The sequence below is a fragment of the Bos indicus genome, chromosome 7 (genome assembly GCF_029378745.1).
Source record: "Bos indicus isolate NIAB-ARS_2022 breed Sahiwal x Tharparkar chromosome 7, NIAB-ARS_B.indTharparkar_mat_pri_1.0, whole genome shotgun sequence".
NCBI classification, from domain to species: Eukaryota; Metazoa; Chordata; class Mammalia; order Artiodactyla; family Bovidae; genus Bos; species Bos indicus.
This window is the reverse complement of record NC_091766.1, coordinates 7,993,745-8,011,149: the sequence shown is the minus strand read 5'-3', so window position 1 is coordinate 8,011,149 and position 17,405 is coordinate 7,993,745. Positions and strand designations below refer to the sequence as shown.

General features: G+C 47.2%; 1 long non-coding RNA gene and 1 other non-coding gene across 2 annotated transcripts; both read left to right on the top strand.

The window, feature by feature from the left end:
• Window positions 1-104: 104 nt before the first annotated feature.
• Window positions 105-14,297, top strand: LOC139184052 (uncharacterized). Its single transcript, XR_011567485.1, has 2 exons — window positions 105-10,251; window positions 10,806-14,297. It is a non-coding gene; the product is annotated as an uncharacterized lncRNA (long non-coding RNA).
• Window positions 14,298-17,077: 2,780 nt separating this feature from the next.
• TRNAG-CCC (transfer RNA glycine (anticodon CCC)) lies at window positions 17,078-17,152 on the top strand. Its single transcript has one exon. It is a non-coding gene; the product is annotated as a tRNA-Gly (tRNA).
• The last annotated feature ends 253 nt before the right edge of the window (window positions 17,153-17,405 follow it).

Below are 17,405 nucleotides of genomic sequence, written 5' to 3'. Positions count from 1 at the left end.
TCCAAACTCTGAGCCCTGAACAAAGGGGTTATGGAGTTTTTGTACACAAACAGGCATGATTAAGCACGTTTGCTGGGGTTGGGCAATTGCAAAGAGCAGGACAAGGGTGAGATAAGCTCCAGACCCTAGTATTGTGAGTGCCCACTTTCTGAGACCTACGTGATTCAGACTTTGCAAGGAGCAAGCTGAGTTACAGAGGCAGAAGGAGCAGGAGGGTATGTAAATTTTTAACTCTTCAATTCCACCCATTAAAACAAAACTTCCATCAGCCCCACATTCTCCATGTGTTACTGTCCATTTGCTTCTCTTTTTAGAAAAATCCACCTATGCTTGCTGCCTCCGTGAGTTCTTCTATTCCCTTTGTTTTATAAGAACATACATTGAATAATCCCCTGGAGAAGGGAATGGCAACCCACTCCAAGTATTCTTGCCTGATGAATCCCATGAACAGAGAAGCTTTGATTTTTAGTAATTATTGATAGGTATATTCTTTTTAAATTGTTATTTATTTATTTATTCTTGGCTGCACTGGGTCTTCCTTACTGCACAGGGATTTTCTCTAGCTGTAGGTGAAAGGTTGTTGCTGAAGAATGAAAGACACCGGGATTCTTGGCCTCCGGAAGAGAAAAACTCAACCCAGGGCCAGAGACGAGGCTTGATCGCTCAGAGCTTTTGTGTGATAAAGTTTTATTAAAGTATAAAAGACATAGAGAAAGCTTCCGACAGAGACATCAGAAAGGGGCAGAAAGAGTGCCCCCTGCTAGTCTTTGCTGCTGCTGCTGCTGCTGCTAAGTTGCTTTAGTCGTGTCCAACTCTGTGCGACCCCATGGACTGCAGCCTACCAGGCTCCTCCGACCATGGGATTTTCCGGGCAACAGTACTGGAGTAGGGTGCCATTGCCTTCTCCCCTGCTAGTCTTTAGCTGGATGTTATATAGCTACTAGCAGTCTGCTAATTAAATAAAGAAAAATGTCTCAAAACTCAGAGAATGGCACCAGGTGAGTCATCCCAGGCCATAAACCGATGGACCTGAATCTTGAAGAAAGGCAGATTACCATACAATATTTCATTAACATAGATTAGGAGAACAGTGTGTAACATACTGTTTGTCAAGTTGGTTCTGAGCTTAAATCTAAGCCTTTAGGCCGAACCGACTTGAAGATAGTACATTAACATAGCTTAAGACAAATATTTCCATAAGAAAAATGCACTGGTTAGCTCAAGGTTTGAGAACAGTTAAGTTCAGGTGGAGCCAGGTGTCACGTTGGCAACACAGAATTTTAAGAGAAACCGCTTTTTAAATTTGTATAGAGAAGGGGGAAATGGCACTAGTTTGTTTCCTCCTGCTGCTTAAGAGAGAGAGAAAAAATGTCCAATACTTGCAGCCTATTTCCTCCGTTTGGAGACCCCTGGCCTTCCTGCTTGTTACCCTCTCATAGGGAGCGAGGACTTCTCTCTAGTTGTGGTGCATGGATTTCTCATTGCAGTGGCTTCTCTTTTTGCAGAGCACAGGCTCAGTAGTGGCACACAGGCTTAGTTGCCCCGAGGCATGTGGAATCTTCCTGGACCCAGGGATTGAACCTGTGTCCCCTGCCTCGGCAGGTGGATTCTTAACCACTGGGCTAGCAGGAAGTCCCTTCTATTCCCTCTGGAACATACTCTAAACAGGCTCTTACCTGCCACCCTATGAGAGCTGTTCAGTGTTATTCCATGTCTCCAAACCAGTCCCTCCCCACTGTCTCTCACCTACCAGCTCAGCCTGACTCTTCTTGAGGATGAAAGTGAAAGTCGCTCAGTCATGTCTGACTCTTTTTGACACCATGGACTATACATCCATGGAATTCTCCTGGCCAGAATACTGGAGGGGACAGCCATTCCCTTCTCCAGGGGATCTTCCCAACCCAGGGATTGAACCCGGATCTCCTGCATTGCAGGTGGATTCTTTACCAGCTGAGCTACCAGGGAATTAACAGGACAAAATGCAAACTTCCTAGAAGGGCCTTCTAGGCCCAATTAAACTTCCAGAGCCAATAATGAAATAGTGATTACCTTATGTCAAGCACTTACCACATGCAAGCAACTGTTCCATGTCCTTTTTTAACTGTATGATTCCATGTATTTTATTTTTTTAATGTGTTTCTTTTACTATTATTAATATTTGACTTTGTCAGGTTGTTTCCTGCCCTTTTGACATATTAACTCATTTATTCCTCACAACAGCCCTGGAAGGGAAATGTGTTAGCAATATCTCCATTTTATAGATGCCGCAACTTAAGCACAGAAAGGTTAAGGTGAAGGAGGAAACAGAACAGGCTCCGTCTTGAAAGAAGAACTCCATCTTGGGCTGGACGGTGGTCTTTGAGCTATATGCCCAGTATCTATGGAAACAACATACCAACTGGAAAGCCAGACCCCCCGGATGGAAGAGCCCCAGCTCGTACCTAGACTCGCCTTCACCTAAAAGAATATCCTAATTGTCAGGAGAAAAAAATCTCCTGGGTTCTGTGTGGTCTCAAAAATTTGAAGTGACGGACGTTAAAGCCCTCAGCGTGTCACAGCTCTCAGACAGGCCGTGTTATAGCTCTTGGACAGATCAGTGTTACAGCTCTGTGTTACAGCTCAGTTTTATTTAGAAAATAACTGGAAAATACATCCTCGAGGCATGAGGGCATGTTGACTCAAAGAGAGAGAGAACGAGTGTGTGCGGTGGGGAGAGAGACCCCCAGCCCTTTGGCTCCTCTTTTTATATGTTTTTTCCTCCCCCATGGGCCTGCCCTATGTAAATTGGGCTAGCCAGGAGTGTTGTTTATTCCACCTGAAGTCCTCACTCCAGTCTTCAGACGCCATTCTGGACTCCTTTTCCCTATTCTAACTACCTAACATTCTCCTCCTCAAGAGATGGGATGTTGGGAATTCTTTGGGAATAGGGGCATCGAGGCCACTCTGGCTACTTCCTGCTGAACTGGGATGGCGAGGGGTATTGGGCCTCCCCCTCTTGCTAGTCTCAGGCCTCAGAGTCCTTATAGCGGTGTCCATCTAAGGGTGACTTGTATTTTCCATGGTCAGCTGTAGATTTATATATCCTTGTGAACTGGTACTGCATGTTGTAGCTTGTTGACCTGGGCAGAGACAAAACAGGTTAGACGATTGATAGTACATGGAACAATCATAAGCAGCATCAATATGGCATAACAAGGACTAGTAGGGGCATTAACCAACTCCAAATTTCCATTGCCAGGATGGCTCAAGTCCTTCCTTGTTCAGGGATCAGAAGATCTATTGCCTGTCTGTTTTGGAGTACAACCCCTGCCAAGCTGTATTGGCTCTTTAGAGCTGTCCTGAGAAATCTTACCCCCAGAAACTAGATTTTGAGGGTGTTCATTAGAATGACACTCATTTGTAGTTCTGAATAGGTATCTGAGATCTCCCAGAGGCTCATAGGTATATTGAATGTCCTCTTCTGTTTTCTTCCACGGCTTGACTCATAAGTAGTGAATCTAGGAGTCATGTCCTGGTACCTTGACTGCTGTGGGGATAGAAAATATTACAGGGTAGGGGCCCTTTCTTGTGGGCTTGAGTTGAGCCTTTGTGGACCCATCCTTCCAGACTTTAATTAGTACTTGAGTTCCTGGAGCATATAGTGGTGACTCCTTAGAATCTTTTGGGTCCTGGTTCACACCCCACGAGCATATATCCTGTTGGAATTGCCCAATGGCCATGGTATAAGACTGGAGGGTCTGAACCTCTGGATCTAGGAAGAGGTCACTGACATAAACAAAAGATCTCCCACATAGCATCTCATAAGGACTAAGACCAACCTGTTCCTAAGGGGTGATACCAGTGTGGGGGAGACCTATTGGTAAAGCCTCCTTCCATCCCATGGATGTCTCCTGGGTTATCTTTTTTTATTGCCGATTTTAAGAACTGGTTGGCTCTTTCTACTTTTCCTGAAGACTGAGGCCTCCAAGCACAATGGAGATAATAAGTTAATGCCCAATGCTTTAGAGACCCCTTAGGTGACCTTAGAAATAAATGATGTCCTGTTGTCACTTTGTAATGACCTGGCAGACCAAATCTCGGAGTGATTTCATGGAGCAGCTTTTTTACCACCTCCTCAGCCCTCTCAGTCCAGGTGGGAAAGCCTTCAATCCATCCTGTGAATGTATCTATCATGACTAATAGGTATTTATACCCTTGAGAAACTGGCATCTGGGTGAAGTCCATCTGCGAGTCCTCTCCTGGGTAGGTCCCATGTCTTTGGACGGGCTGGCCAGCTGGGGTCTTCGAGCTCCTTTTGTTTAATTGGCAAGTGGGACAAGAGGAGACCACTTGCTTTGTAGTTGTTTGGAGGCCTGTTCCTCTGAAGGACCTTTCTAGTAATCTTTGGAGGGCCTTTTCCCCTAAATGAGTGGTGGCATGTCAGGAGTTAACCAACTTCCAGTGGAGGTTCCCAGACAGAAAAAGGAGTCCCCCTTTTTGGAACCACCCCATATGATCTTCTTGAAAGCCCTCGCTTTTAGCTTTAAGAGTCTCACCTTCAGTATATGAAAGAGTTTCTGGCAAATTAGTCTGTGGAACTAAGGTGGCCACCCCTATTAGGTCATTGTTCTGTAATGCTACACTCTTAGCTGCCTGATCGGCTGCGTGGTTCCCTCATGCCACTTTCGTGCTCCCTTTTTGGTGTCCTTTACAATGGGAGACTGAAACCTCAGTGGGCAGATGGGCTGCCTCCAAGAGTCTAAGAATTTGATCACCATATTTGATTGGGGACCCTCGGGTAGTACTTGACAGTGGCCCCTTTCTTTCCAAATAGCAGCATGTGCAGGTAGCACCAGAAAGGCATACTTGGAGTCAGTGTAAATGGCTCCTCTTTTTCCTTTTCCCAGCTCTAAGGCTCAAGTCAGGGCTATGAGCTCAGCTAATTGGGCTGAAGTACCTGGTGGCAGAGGTTTAGCCTCTATGGTCTCAAAACTAGAGACTACTGCATACCCGGCTCTTCTTTTTCCATCCAAGACAAAGCTGCTTCCATCAGTGTACCCGATTTCCTCGGGATTGGTCAAAGGATCTTCTGACAATCCCTCTCCGGGTTTTGTCCAGTGGGCCAAGGTTTCTAGGCAAGAGTGAAAGGGGAGAGAGCCCTCGGGGGTAGGGAGGAGGGTGGCTGGGTTAAGAACCTCACAAGGGGATATAGTGAGGCCTGGATTTTCCATCAGCACTGCTTGATATCTGAGGATTCTTTGATCAGACATCCATACTGACCTCTCCCATTTAGGAGTTGTTTCACTTCAGTTGTTTCACTTGGTGGCTGGTAAAAATAGTTTGCCCCCAAATGAGAGTTTTAAAGAATCTTCTATCAGGATTGCAATAGCGGCAAGATTTCGAAGGCAGGGGGGCCAGCCTCGGGGGGTTGGGTAGAGCCTCTTGGATAAGTAAGCTACAGGCTGGATCTCAAATCCCAACCTTTGAGTTAACACTCCCAAGGCTATTCCCTCTCTTTCATGAACATAAAGTTGGGATGCTTTTTCTGGGTCTGGCAACCTCAAGGCAGGTGCCTAAGTTAAGCTTTGTTTTAGTGTAGCCTCTGCCTTCTTTTGAGGAGTTTCCCACATCAGTGGGATTGAATCATCCCGTCCCTTTGAGCTGGGCATTTAGACCATAGTTGGGTATCCAGACTCTACAATACCCAGTTAGCCCCAGGAAAGCTCGCAATTGTTTTCGAGTCGTGGGGGAGGGCAACTGGAGGATTCCTTGTACCCGATCAGAGGACAGCCTCCTGGACCCGTGTGTAATCTGAACTCCCAGGTAAGTGACCTTTGTCTTGACCATCTGTGCCTTAGCAAGGGAGACTTTATATCCCCTCTCTGCCAAAAAGTTTAGAACCTGAATTGCATGTTGTTGGGCATTTTTCTCATCTGGAGAGCAGATTAGTTGGTCATCTACATATTGTAATATTTTCCTATTAGGTCCCAGGTTCAGATCTAGGAGATCTCGGCTAAGAGCCTGTCCAAACAGGTGGGGGCTATCTCTGAACCCCTGAAGTAATACTGTCCAAGTCATCTGTTGGTGTTTTTCTCCTGGGGCCTCCCACTCGAAGGCAAAAAGGTATTGGGATTCTTTAGCCAGTGGTGTGCAAAAAAATGCATCTTTGAGACCCAAGACTGTAAACTGCTTGGCACTGGGTGGGATTTCCCCCAAGATTACATAGGGAGGGTACTGTGGGATGGAGGGGGACTACAGCTTCATTTATGATCCGGAGATCTTGAACCATGCGCCAGGTTCCGTCCTTCTTCTTTACTGAGAGGTAAAGAAGGGTGTTACAGGGTGAAGTGGTGGGTACCAATAGCCCACAAGCAAGGAAGTTATTTATTAAAGGCTGTAGTCCCTCCCAAGCCTCTCTTCTGAGGGGATATTGTTCCCGGTTGGGAAACAATAGGATCTCAGAGGACAATGATGACCAGTTCAGCTTGGTGGGCTCATCCAGGAATCCCTGGTCCCACACCTGGGGGTTAATTTTGTCCTCTCATAGTTTTTGGTCCCTCCCTATTGAAGGTGTAATGGGTTCTTTAGTAGTAACCAGGAGCTGTAGGGCTCTAGGGGCTGAAAAGCTTCCCATCACAAGGGTGGTCCCCAGTTTAGTGTGTATATCTCTTCCCAGTAAGGGAGTAGGGCACTCAGGGACCACCAGAAACTGGTGGGAAAATATTTGTCCATCCCAGCAACAAAGAAGAGCTCGGGTGAATCTTTTAGTAGTTGTTTTTCCTGTAGCACCCAAAATGGTACGGGTTTGGGAGGAGAAGCCTCTGGAGTAGGAAGTCAGGATAAAGTAGGTAACCCTGTGTCAACCAAGAAATCTCAGGCCTACCTGCCACATCCAGTTGCACCCTTGGCTCCAGCCCCATGATGGTTATCTGTGAGAGGTGGGCTGGCTGGAGCGGGCCTCTTCAGTCCTGTTGAACCATCCTGAGGGAAGGCTTGGCACTTGACCTTGAGGCTCTTGGGTCCCAAGGACAGAGTGCTGCCCAGTCTCCCAGTTGATGGCATTTGTAGCAAGCCATTATAGGAGACTTGTCAAGGTTTGGACACTCTTTGGCCCAATGTCCTGCCTGTCTACAGATTAACATTTGTCTCATGCCTTGTCCTTGAAGGACTCAGGGTTTGCCATAGGGCTTCTCTGGAGGGCAGCCAACATCTGGGCATGCCTTGTCTCTTTCCTTTCATCCCTCTCCTGGGCCTTGGCCTCCTTCTCCTGTTCTCTGTTATAAAAGGTATTGGTGGCTGTCTTGACCATCTCATCTAAAGAGGAAGCAGGGTTCTGTTACTGTAGCTGTTGCAGCTTTATTCTGATATCTGATGCACATTGGGACAGGAATTTGTCCTTTAAAATCACCTGTCCCTCGTAAGAGTCTAAGTCCAGATTGGTAAACTTTTGGAAGGTCTCTTTTAGTCTTTCCAGAAAGGCAATGGTGTTTCACTGGGCTCCTGAGTTATTGCTGAGACTGGGCACAGTCCCACAAGTAATAGGCTTCCTTCTATTTCCATGGGTGAACTCCCTTAGGGAAGTCTTTCTGAAGCTTATCTTACCCAGTACTGTTGCAACCTGAGAGCCAGGTGTCCCCGGGTCAGGGTATAGATCCCCAGACAGGCTGAGGCGTGACAGCCTCCTGGAGATTGAATCCTTGGGCAGGTCAAGGCAGGTCGGCCTCCCGAGAATTGGGTCCCTGGGCAGATCAAGGCATGATGACCTCCTGGGACCCCTGGACTGGTGGATCCCCAAGCATGTTGAGGCGTGACAAACTTTCGAGAACAAGATCCCTAGGCAGGTCAAGGCAGGTTGAGCTCCTGGAACCCCCAGACTGGAGTTGGGTGTCCCCAAGGTCTCCAGCATGACCACTGCTGGGTAGGATTAAGGGGTTGTAATTTTAACTCATTACCAGTTCGTTCACCACAGATGCAAATAGATACCATGATGTAAAGCAATCCAAGCCTGTGCCTGAGACTGGGAAACAGTGAAACAGTCATAAACCTTATCCTCTTACTGCTCTGAGGGATTTAAGTCATTGATTTCTTCCCCTAGTCCTCCATTAGAACAGGTTAGGTTATCTCCCTAAGGCAACTGTCTCCCTAGCCTCATGGCTAGGGTTAACTCAAGACCCTCCTGCTTGGACAAGGTTATGTATCTGGAAGGGAAAGGGAAAAATATTAATGGCACAAAAATTGACTGATGATAAAAAAAAAAAAAAAGAAGAAGAAGAAATTCTTCAGGATTTGGATGGGGATGACTTGCCCCCTCCTCCGTACTGGATGATGACACGCCCACCACCCAGTGCTCCACCAGGAACAGAGGCCACCTTAATGCCCGATCCAGGGCCAGGTGAAGTTCCTGCACTAGCCGCTGCTCCTCTGTCAACTCTCCTGGAGATAGTAGAGCCGCCATTTTGGCAGGCTCCGGTCCCAGTGATGGTGACCTCTGGTCAACGCCCCCAGGACTCCACCTCAGCCGGACCTCCTAGACTGTATCCACCTCTCCCGGTGAGTACTGATGGGAAAGGGGAAGAAAACACAGGAATTAGACAGAGGCTGCACTCCGCCAAGGAACAGAGGGAAAGAACCCCACTACAGATGCCCCTCAGAGAGCTACAACAGCCTCCGGTTCAGGACGCATGTGGGCACTACCATCTGCCCCCATAGCCTATTATTACCAGCCATTTTCCTCTACGGATATATTAAACTGACAGAGACACACTCCATCGTAGTCAGAGGAGCCACAAGCCATGATTAGGCTAATGGAGACTATTTTTCGAACCCACCTGTCATCCTACATGGGATGACATAATCCAACTACTAGTCTTCCTTTTCAGCACTGAGGAAAGACACAGGATCCTAACTGAGGCCAGAAAATGGTTAAGAGAAATGGCACCATAAGCATCCCAGAGCGTACTGCAAACCTGCAGTGGTGGGCAGAACTAGCCACCCCCGATAAGAGGGAGGCCCAACTGGGACTGTAACACAGAAGAAGGGAGGGGCCACCCGAAGAGATATTGGGTGGCTATTTTCCAAAGTCTTATGAGGGGGGCCCGAAAACCTATGAGTATGGCAAAACCCTCTGAAGTGATTCAAAGGGAAAGTCAATCACCCTCCGAGTTCTACGAAAGCCTGTGCGAAGCCTATATACTTTATACGCCAATAGATCCAGAGGCTGCTGGGTCTCAGATGGTGATAAATGCAGCCTTTGTATCGCAAGCCTACCCCGAAAATGTCAGATGGGGGGACACCAAGTGACTCATGAATTTTTATACATCCCTGAATGCCCAGTACCTTTGTTGGGAAGAGACTTGCTGTCTAAATTGGGGGCACAAGTGACCTTTCCCCTCACGAAAGACCCACTCTTCAAGTGGGCTCAACCACCTATTTACTCTTCCTCTCAGTAACCCCTCAAGATGAATGGAGGTTGCACAATATCCAGGAAGGGAAACCGAATGGGCTAAACAGTCGAGAGGGAGAGTTAACTCAACAATTCCCTGAGTCTGAGTGGAAGATAACACCCCCAGGCTTGCAAAACAAGTCCCACTGGTAATAGAACTCAAACCCGGTACAATTATGTCAGCACCCGCCGTGGGCCTGCCAGACCTTGCGAAGCTGTTTATTCTTCACGTGACTGAAAAGGACAAGGTGGCTATGAGAGTGTTGTCCCAGACTATGGGGACATGGGACAGACTCGTGGCTTATCTCCCGAAACGGCTGGACAACGTTGCCACTGGGTGGCTGGGATGCTTACGGGCAGTTGCTGCAGTTGCCTTACTGGTTCGGGGGCAACCAAGCTGACTTTGGGCCAAGATTTGATCACAAAAGTCCTACATGAGGTCAATACTCTCCTGCGAGGGGACCCCCATAAATGGCTGTTGACATCCCAGATTATTCAATACCAGGGACTGCTATGTGAAAACCTCCATGTTACTATTGAGCCTCGTCAGGCCCTGAATCCGGCCACTCTCCTTCCTGTGGGAGAAGGTGGACCCTCACATGATTGCAAGGAAATATGCCAGCAGACCTGACTTGAGAGACCAGCTAATCCCGGACCCAGATTTGATCCTGTACACCAACGGCGCCAGCCTGGTGAAACAAGGACAACAATTGTCGGGATATGCAGTAGTCATGGAAGAAACCGTCGTTGAGGCTAGCTCTCTGCCATCACACCGGTCTGCTCAACGGGCCAAACTATATGCTCTAATCCAGACCCTCAGCTGTCAAAAGGTAAGGAGACAAACATTTACTCAGACTCCAAGTATGCTTTTGCCACACCACATGTAACAGGGATCTGTATAAGGAGAGAGGCCTTTTGACAGCTAGTGAAAAGATATTAAAAACAAGGAAGAACTTCTGACCCTATTAGATGCTGTCTGGGAACCAGAAAGGGCTGTAGTCATACACCGCCAAGGACATCAATAAGAGGATACCCCTCAGGCTCAGGGAAACAGACTGGCAGATAAGACCACTAAACAAGCAGCTGAGGGCTTGGGGGTGACAAGTGAAGCCCCTATTAAAGTTCTCCTATTGGCGGAGCTGCCTGAGCTAACACTGGGCTCTCCAAAATACACTGAAGCCCAAAACCAAGTAGCCAAAGCAGAAGGGGCCATCAAGACTGAAAAGGGATGGTGGGAATTGCCAAGTGGCAAATTATTGGTACTGGAGGATCTGGCACCCACTCTGGTAAGCCAAACACACCAAGCGACCCACCTAGGCCATGATAAACTGGAAAAGCTAATTCAAAAATATTTCTTGATTCCCTGCCTCTCTTCCCTATGTAGGACAGAATCTCAGAATTGCACTGCCTGCTCACAGGTCAATGCTGCCTGTCGGCACAGACAAAAACCTCCGGGAGTTCAGCTAAAAGGCAGGCTGCCCTTTGAACACCTGGAAGTGGACTTCACTGAAATGAAACCTCACAGACCCTACCATTACCTGCTGGTCACGGTATGTACGTTCTCAGGATGGGTAGAAGCTTTTCCTACCCTTACTGAAAGAGCCTCAGAAGTAGCCCAGTTCCTGCTTAGGGAGATAGTTCCTAGATTTGGATTTCCTACCAGCATCGTATCAGACAATGGCCTGGCTTTTGTAGCTGATTTAGTACAACAAGGAAGCAAAACTTTTAGTGGAAATTACCTACAGCATATAAGCCCCAGAGTTCTGGGATGGTGGAAGGAACCAACCAGACTCTTAAAGAGACACTCTCCAAGTGGATCATAGAGACTGACTGCTCCTGGATGGACTTGTTTCCGATGGCTCTGCTCAGATTCAGGATGACCCCATGGTCCCTTGGCTCTTCTCTGTACGAAACTGTGTATGGGAGGCCCCTCCCATAATAAAACAGGTGTCAACAAATTTGCCTCAGGAAGGGGAGATTTTTGGCTCCAAAATCACTGCGGATGGTGACTGCAGCCATGAAATTAGAAGACACTCCTTGGAAGGAAAGTTATGACCAACCTAGATAGCATATTCAAAAGCAGAGACATTACTTTGCCAACAAAGGTCCATCTAGTCAAGGCTATGGTTTTTCCTGTGGTCATGTATGGATGTGAGAGTTGAACTGTGAAGAAGGCTGAGCACCGAAGAACTGATGCTTTTGAACTGTGGTGTTGGAGAAGACTCTTGAGAGTCCCTTGGACTGCAAGGAAATCCAACCAGTCCATTCTGAAGGAGATCAGCCCTGGGATTTCTTTGGAGGGAATGATGCTAAAGCTGAAACTCCAGTACTTAGGCCACCTCATGCAAAGAGTTGACCCATTGGAAAAGACTCTGATGCTGGGAGGGATTGGGGGCAGGAGGAGAAGGGGACGACAGAGGATGAGATGGCTGGATGGCATCACTGACTCAATGGACGTGAGTCTGAGTGAACTCCGGGAGTTGGTGATGGACAGGGAGGCCTGGCGTGCTGCGCTTCATGCGGTCATGAAGAGTCAGACACAACTGAGCGACTGAACTGAACTGAAGGGGAGACGAGATTTCACAGCAGGTGGAACAACTGGGTAAGGTAATAAATCAGGTAGCTAAGTTTGTACCAAAAAAGGTGCTGTTCCCCCTTGGGGAACAGATTCACGAATTTGTGCCCTAGGATCAGGTGTGGGTCAAGGACTGGAAACACGACTCCTTGGCCCACGTCCATATACTGTTGTAACCACCCCTACTGCAGTTAAAGTTGCACGTGTCACTCCCTTGGATCCACCACATGAGGATGAAGAGAACATACCATACAGACCCAGAAAACTCTGAGTGGACTGAGCAGAGGGACCCCACTGACCCTCGAGATACTAAGATCATCCTTAAGAAGAAGAAGGAAAAGAAGATTCCGGACGAGCCCCTTCAGGATGAAGCCACATAATCAACTCCTGCCGCTTGGCCTCATCAACGTGATTTTGAGTTTAACTTCCGTTTCAACTCAGGACAATGTTTTCATCTCACAGGCACATTCCTACATGGACTTCAACAACACCTCCAACTGCCGGGTATGTGGGGCTATGCCTCTGTCTGTGATGGATGGATTCCTTGGTGGGTGTCACCACTCCACCAAGGAGATTTTAAACCACTCTGCTCTTTTCTGGGACAACAAAAAGAGACTTTCCTTTCTCTTGTCAATCATAATCTCTCCCTGCTCTCTTGATGTAAGCCAGATCTACAGTCAATAGACTCGGGTCATGGGGTTACATTTGATATAAACACCAGTTTCATAGAAGTAACAAAAGCCTATCCTTTATATTTAAAGAACAAAAAGGAGAAAAGCTCCCTGACCACCAAGGGAGGACAGGCCTCTAGGTATGTTGAACAATTCTACCAAGTCGGGGATGAATATTTCTGGATGACCCCAGAAAAGGGTCAATTAATTACTCCTCCCACTATATGCTGGGAACAAAAAGAACAAAGGGTAGGGTTTGGGGACTGTCCATTATACCCAAAAGAACTAAAATACATGGGGCATCTATCCCCCAATGTAAATGAACATTCGAGGTCACATACCACCCCAACCAGTCCATCCATTGGCCAGGCTCTGATTGGCAATATATCCCTGGAATCCACTGGGTGGCACCCAGTGGAACCCAATGGCTTTGTGGACCTAACCTTTGTCCTTGGTTATCAACCGGCTAGGTAGGCCGCTGCACACTGGGATTCGCTTTTGCCCATGGCAGCATAAAGCCTAACCTACAACAAGCCCCGGTAAATCTACCTGGTTTATGTGCTAGGTGGACAAGGTCTGTGTTTCAGTGGTATGAGTGCTGCCGTATTCGTACCTTCTCTAGGGACAACAGAGATTGCGATTAAAGTAGAAGCCTTGACTAATTTCACAAAACAGGCCCTCCTAGATGGTGCTAAAGCCATCAAAGTCTTAAATGAAGAACAAATCCAAATAAGAAAAGTGGTAATTCAAAGTAGAATGGCTTTGGACATGCTCACAGCTGCTCAAGGAGGGACCTGTGCTGTAATTAAGGTTGAATGTTATGTATATATTCCTGGTTTATCTGGCAATGTATCAGCTGCTTTAGATGACATGAAAAACCAGGTAAAAGCAATGTCAAATAAAAACATTCCTTTCTGGACTTCAGTCCTATCTTGGGTGAAGGGTGATTGGTGGAAAACTTACTATGTTTACCGTTGTTATAGTTGCCTTGATAGTTCTGCTTTGTGGACCCTGCATTTTACAATGAATTATGAACTTTGTAACCCAAAGGTTGGTGTCATTCTCCCAAATTAGCGGCCAGAGAGCTAGGGTGCAATATATCCCTATGAGTGATGCTCATACTATGAGATAAGAGCATCAAGGCGGGGAGTGAAGGAGGAAACAGACAGAACAGGCTCCATCTTGAAAGCAGGACTCCATCTTGGGCAGGACTGTGGACTTTGAGCTATACCCCAGTATCTATGGAAACAGCGTACCAACTGGAAAACCAGACCCCCTGGGTGGAAGAGCCCCAGGGCTCATACCTAGACTCTCTGTCACCTAAAAGAATACCCTAATTATCTGTGTAACTGAATAGAATCATAAATTCTATTATGCTTATTGGGGTATGACCACAGGCCTATTGATAATTGTCCACTGTTAACTACCTAGGCTTAAGGCATACAAATCAGGGTTAACTTTGATTATATCTTTCTTTTCCTTTGTTCAGACTAGTTTCAGAGAATTGGGGAAGGTGGGTTTGAGCACGTACACTTAGGGTATATAAGGTTTTCACAAAAACTGGTCGGGGTCCTTGACTAAGAGGAGACTCTGCCTTGGGCCCGCCGGTGTAATAAACTGCACTCCCCCATCTGCATTGTCCTTCTGAGTGAGTTTGTTTCCCAGAACACCTGGCTACAACAAAGGAACTTACCCAAGGTTGCACAGCTTGTAAGTGATAGAGGCAGAATGTCACAGCACTGCCTGTGACTCCAGACTGGGAGCACCTCAAAAATGGGCACTGTGCTTCAACCATATGGCTCCTTCATGCCTATCACAGGGTGTAGTGTTAGGGGCCCACCCAGATCTCCCTGTGCTTATGTTGAATTTTATCCTAAGTGAGTTGCAAAACCAGAAAGGAATTTTTTTTTTTTTTTTGGCCTCACCACATGGCATGCGGTGGTTAAAGATCCACCTGCCAATGCAGAGGACACAGGTTAGCCCTGGTCCCAGGAGATCTCACATGCCAAGGGGCAACTAAGCCCATGTGCCCCAACTACTGAGCCTGTACTCTAGAGCCCACTCACTGCAACTCCTAAAGCCCCAGACACTCTAGAGCCCGTGGTCTGCAGCAAGAGAAGCCACTGCAATAAGAGGGCCTGCTTGCTGCAACTAGAGAGAAGCCTGCACACAGCAAAGAAGACTCAGAACAGCCAAAAGCAAATAAACAAACTTATATTTAAAAAAAAAAAAAAGAATAAGAAGGAACCCAAGTCATCAGGCTCCTTCTAAACTGTGATGCAAGGCCCCAATCCTTGCTTCCATCTACTTGAACCAAAGACAGAGCCACCTGGGCTGGCAGTCATCCTCACCGAGGGCGAGCACAGCTGTGAGTCACGCATAGCAGACTGTGTTTGTTGAGTCTGTAGCTCTCTGGGAGGTGGTTAGGGAAAGCCAGGCTATTTGTTATAGTTGTTGCTTCTTCCCACTATCGTTAAAGAGAGCGGTGGACTTTCCCAGTGGCTAAGATGGTAAAGTCCATCCTTAAGGAGATCAGTCCTGAGTGTTGATTGAAAAGACTGATGTTGAAGCTGAAACTCCAATACTTTGGCCACCTGATGAGAAGAACTGACTCATTTGAAAAGACCTTGATGTTGGGAAAGATTGAAGGCAGGGGTGAAGGGGACGACAGAGGATGAGGTGGTTGGATGGCATCACCAACTCAATGGACATGAGTTTGAGTAAACTCTGGGAGTTGGTGATGGGCAGGGAGTCCTGGCGTGCTGCAGTTCATGGGGTTGCAAAGAGTCAGACACAACTAAGTGACTGAACTGAACTGAACTGAAGATGGTAAAGAATCCACCGGCAATGCAGGAGATGAAGGTTTGATCCCTGGGTTGGAACGATTCCCTGGAGGAGGAAATGGCAAGCCTCTCCAGTATTCTTGCCTGCAGAATCCCATGGACAGAGGAACCTGGCGGGCTACAGTCCATGGGGTTGCAGAGTCAGACACAACTGAGCAACTGAGCATGCATGCATGTTCTGAGGCATGCAAAGGTAGAAGGGGCTCTAATAACATGAAGGTATTCTCTCTCCATGCAGACTACAGTTTAAATTGGCTGATTGTGGTGACTTGGGGGCTCACAGAGAAGCAGCGATACAAAGGGCCCTGAAGGGGCAGTTATAGCAAGAAACGGACCATTTCTCCACATCCTTGAGAGAATGCCAAGGTCTAACTGATCTCAGGTGACCTCAAGCCAGCAGCAGCTTGAAGCAGGGTTTCAGTCCCCAGCCACAGATTAAGTTTGGGCTGCAACAGTGAGAGCGCTGAATCTCAGCCACTAGACCAGTGGTTAGTGACACAGGCCCTGGCCCTTCAACTTTGCACAAAAGACAGAAAGACTTTCTGTCTTCCCACAGAGACAGAAAGTAGTTAAACAAGTGAAGTGCTTATTGGGAAGAAAAAGAATACAGTACGTGTGAGTAGACACATGGGCGGACTCAGAAAGAGAGTCAGGGGATTTGAATCACTTTTATGAGGCATTTCTTTCACTGATTTGCCTGGATCTGAGTCTGTATTTGATGTATCTCAGGTCCTCCCATGTGCACACAAGCACTTCTTAGTCGAGATAAACTCCAGCAAAGAGGCCTACGGGTAGACTTTTGACCAGCAAGGAGTTTTCTAGTCAAGAAGTTCTCCTTGACTTCAAGAGTGAGAAATATGTGGTCTTGAGATATCTCTGGTGGTCCAGTAGCTAAGACTCTGTGCTCCCAATACAGGGTGCCCAGGTTTGATTCCTAGTCAGGGGACTAGATCCCACATGCCACAGTGAAGACAGAGGAAGGTCCCATGTGCCACTTAAGAACTACAGCAGATGGGTGAACCTCGAGGACATGATGCTCAGTGAAATAACTGTCACAGAAAGGCAAATATTACTGCATCATTCCAGTTCTATGAGCAATTTAGAGTAGTCAGATCCATAAAGAAAAGATGGTAGAATGTTGGTTGCCAAGAGCTGGGGCAGGGGGCCAAGGAGGAATGAGGTGTTAGTGTTTCATGGAGACAGAATTTCAGTTTTATGACATGAGGATCTCTGGAGATGGATGGTGGGGATGGTGGCAAAACATTCTAAAAGGATTTAATACCACTGAGCTACCCAGGTGGCACTAGTGGTAAAGAACCCACCTGCCAATGCAGGAGATGTAAGAGATATAGGTTTAATCCCTGGACTGGGAAGATCCTCCGAAGGAGCGTATGGCAACCCACTCCAGTATTTTTGCCTGGAGAATCCTTTGGACAGAGAAGCCTGGCAGACTACAGTCCATAAGGTTGCAAAGAGTTGAACACAACTGAAGCGACTTAGCACATACCATACATTTAAAATTAGTTAAAAAAAATAAAATAAAATAAAATTAGTTAAGATGGGGACTTCCCTAGTGGTCCAGTGGCTAAGACTCTGCACTCCCAATGCAGAGAGGGCCCAGGTTCAATCCCTGGTCAGGGAACTAGATCCCGCATATGTGTGTGCAGGCATGCTCAGTTGTGTTCAACTCTTTCGGACCCCATGGATTGTAGCCTGCCAGTCTCCTCTGTCCATGGAATTTTTCAGGCTGGAATACAAGAGTAGGTTGCCATTTCCTACTCCAGGGGATCTTCCCTACCCAGAGATCAAACTAGTGTCTCCTGCATTGGCAGGTAGATTCTTTACCAGCTACACCACCTGGGAAGTTCCCACCTGCTGCAGTTTAAAAAGATCGT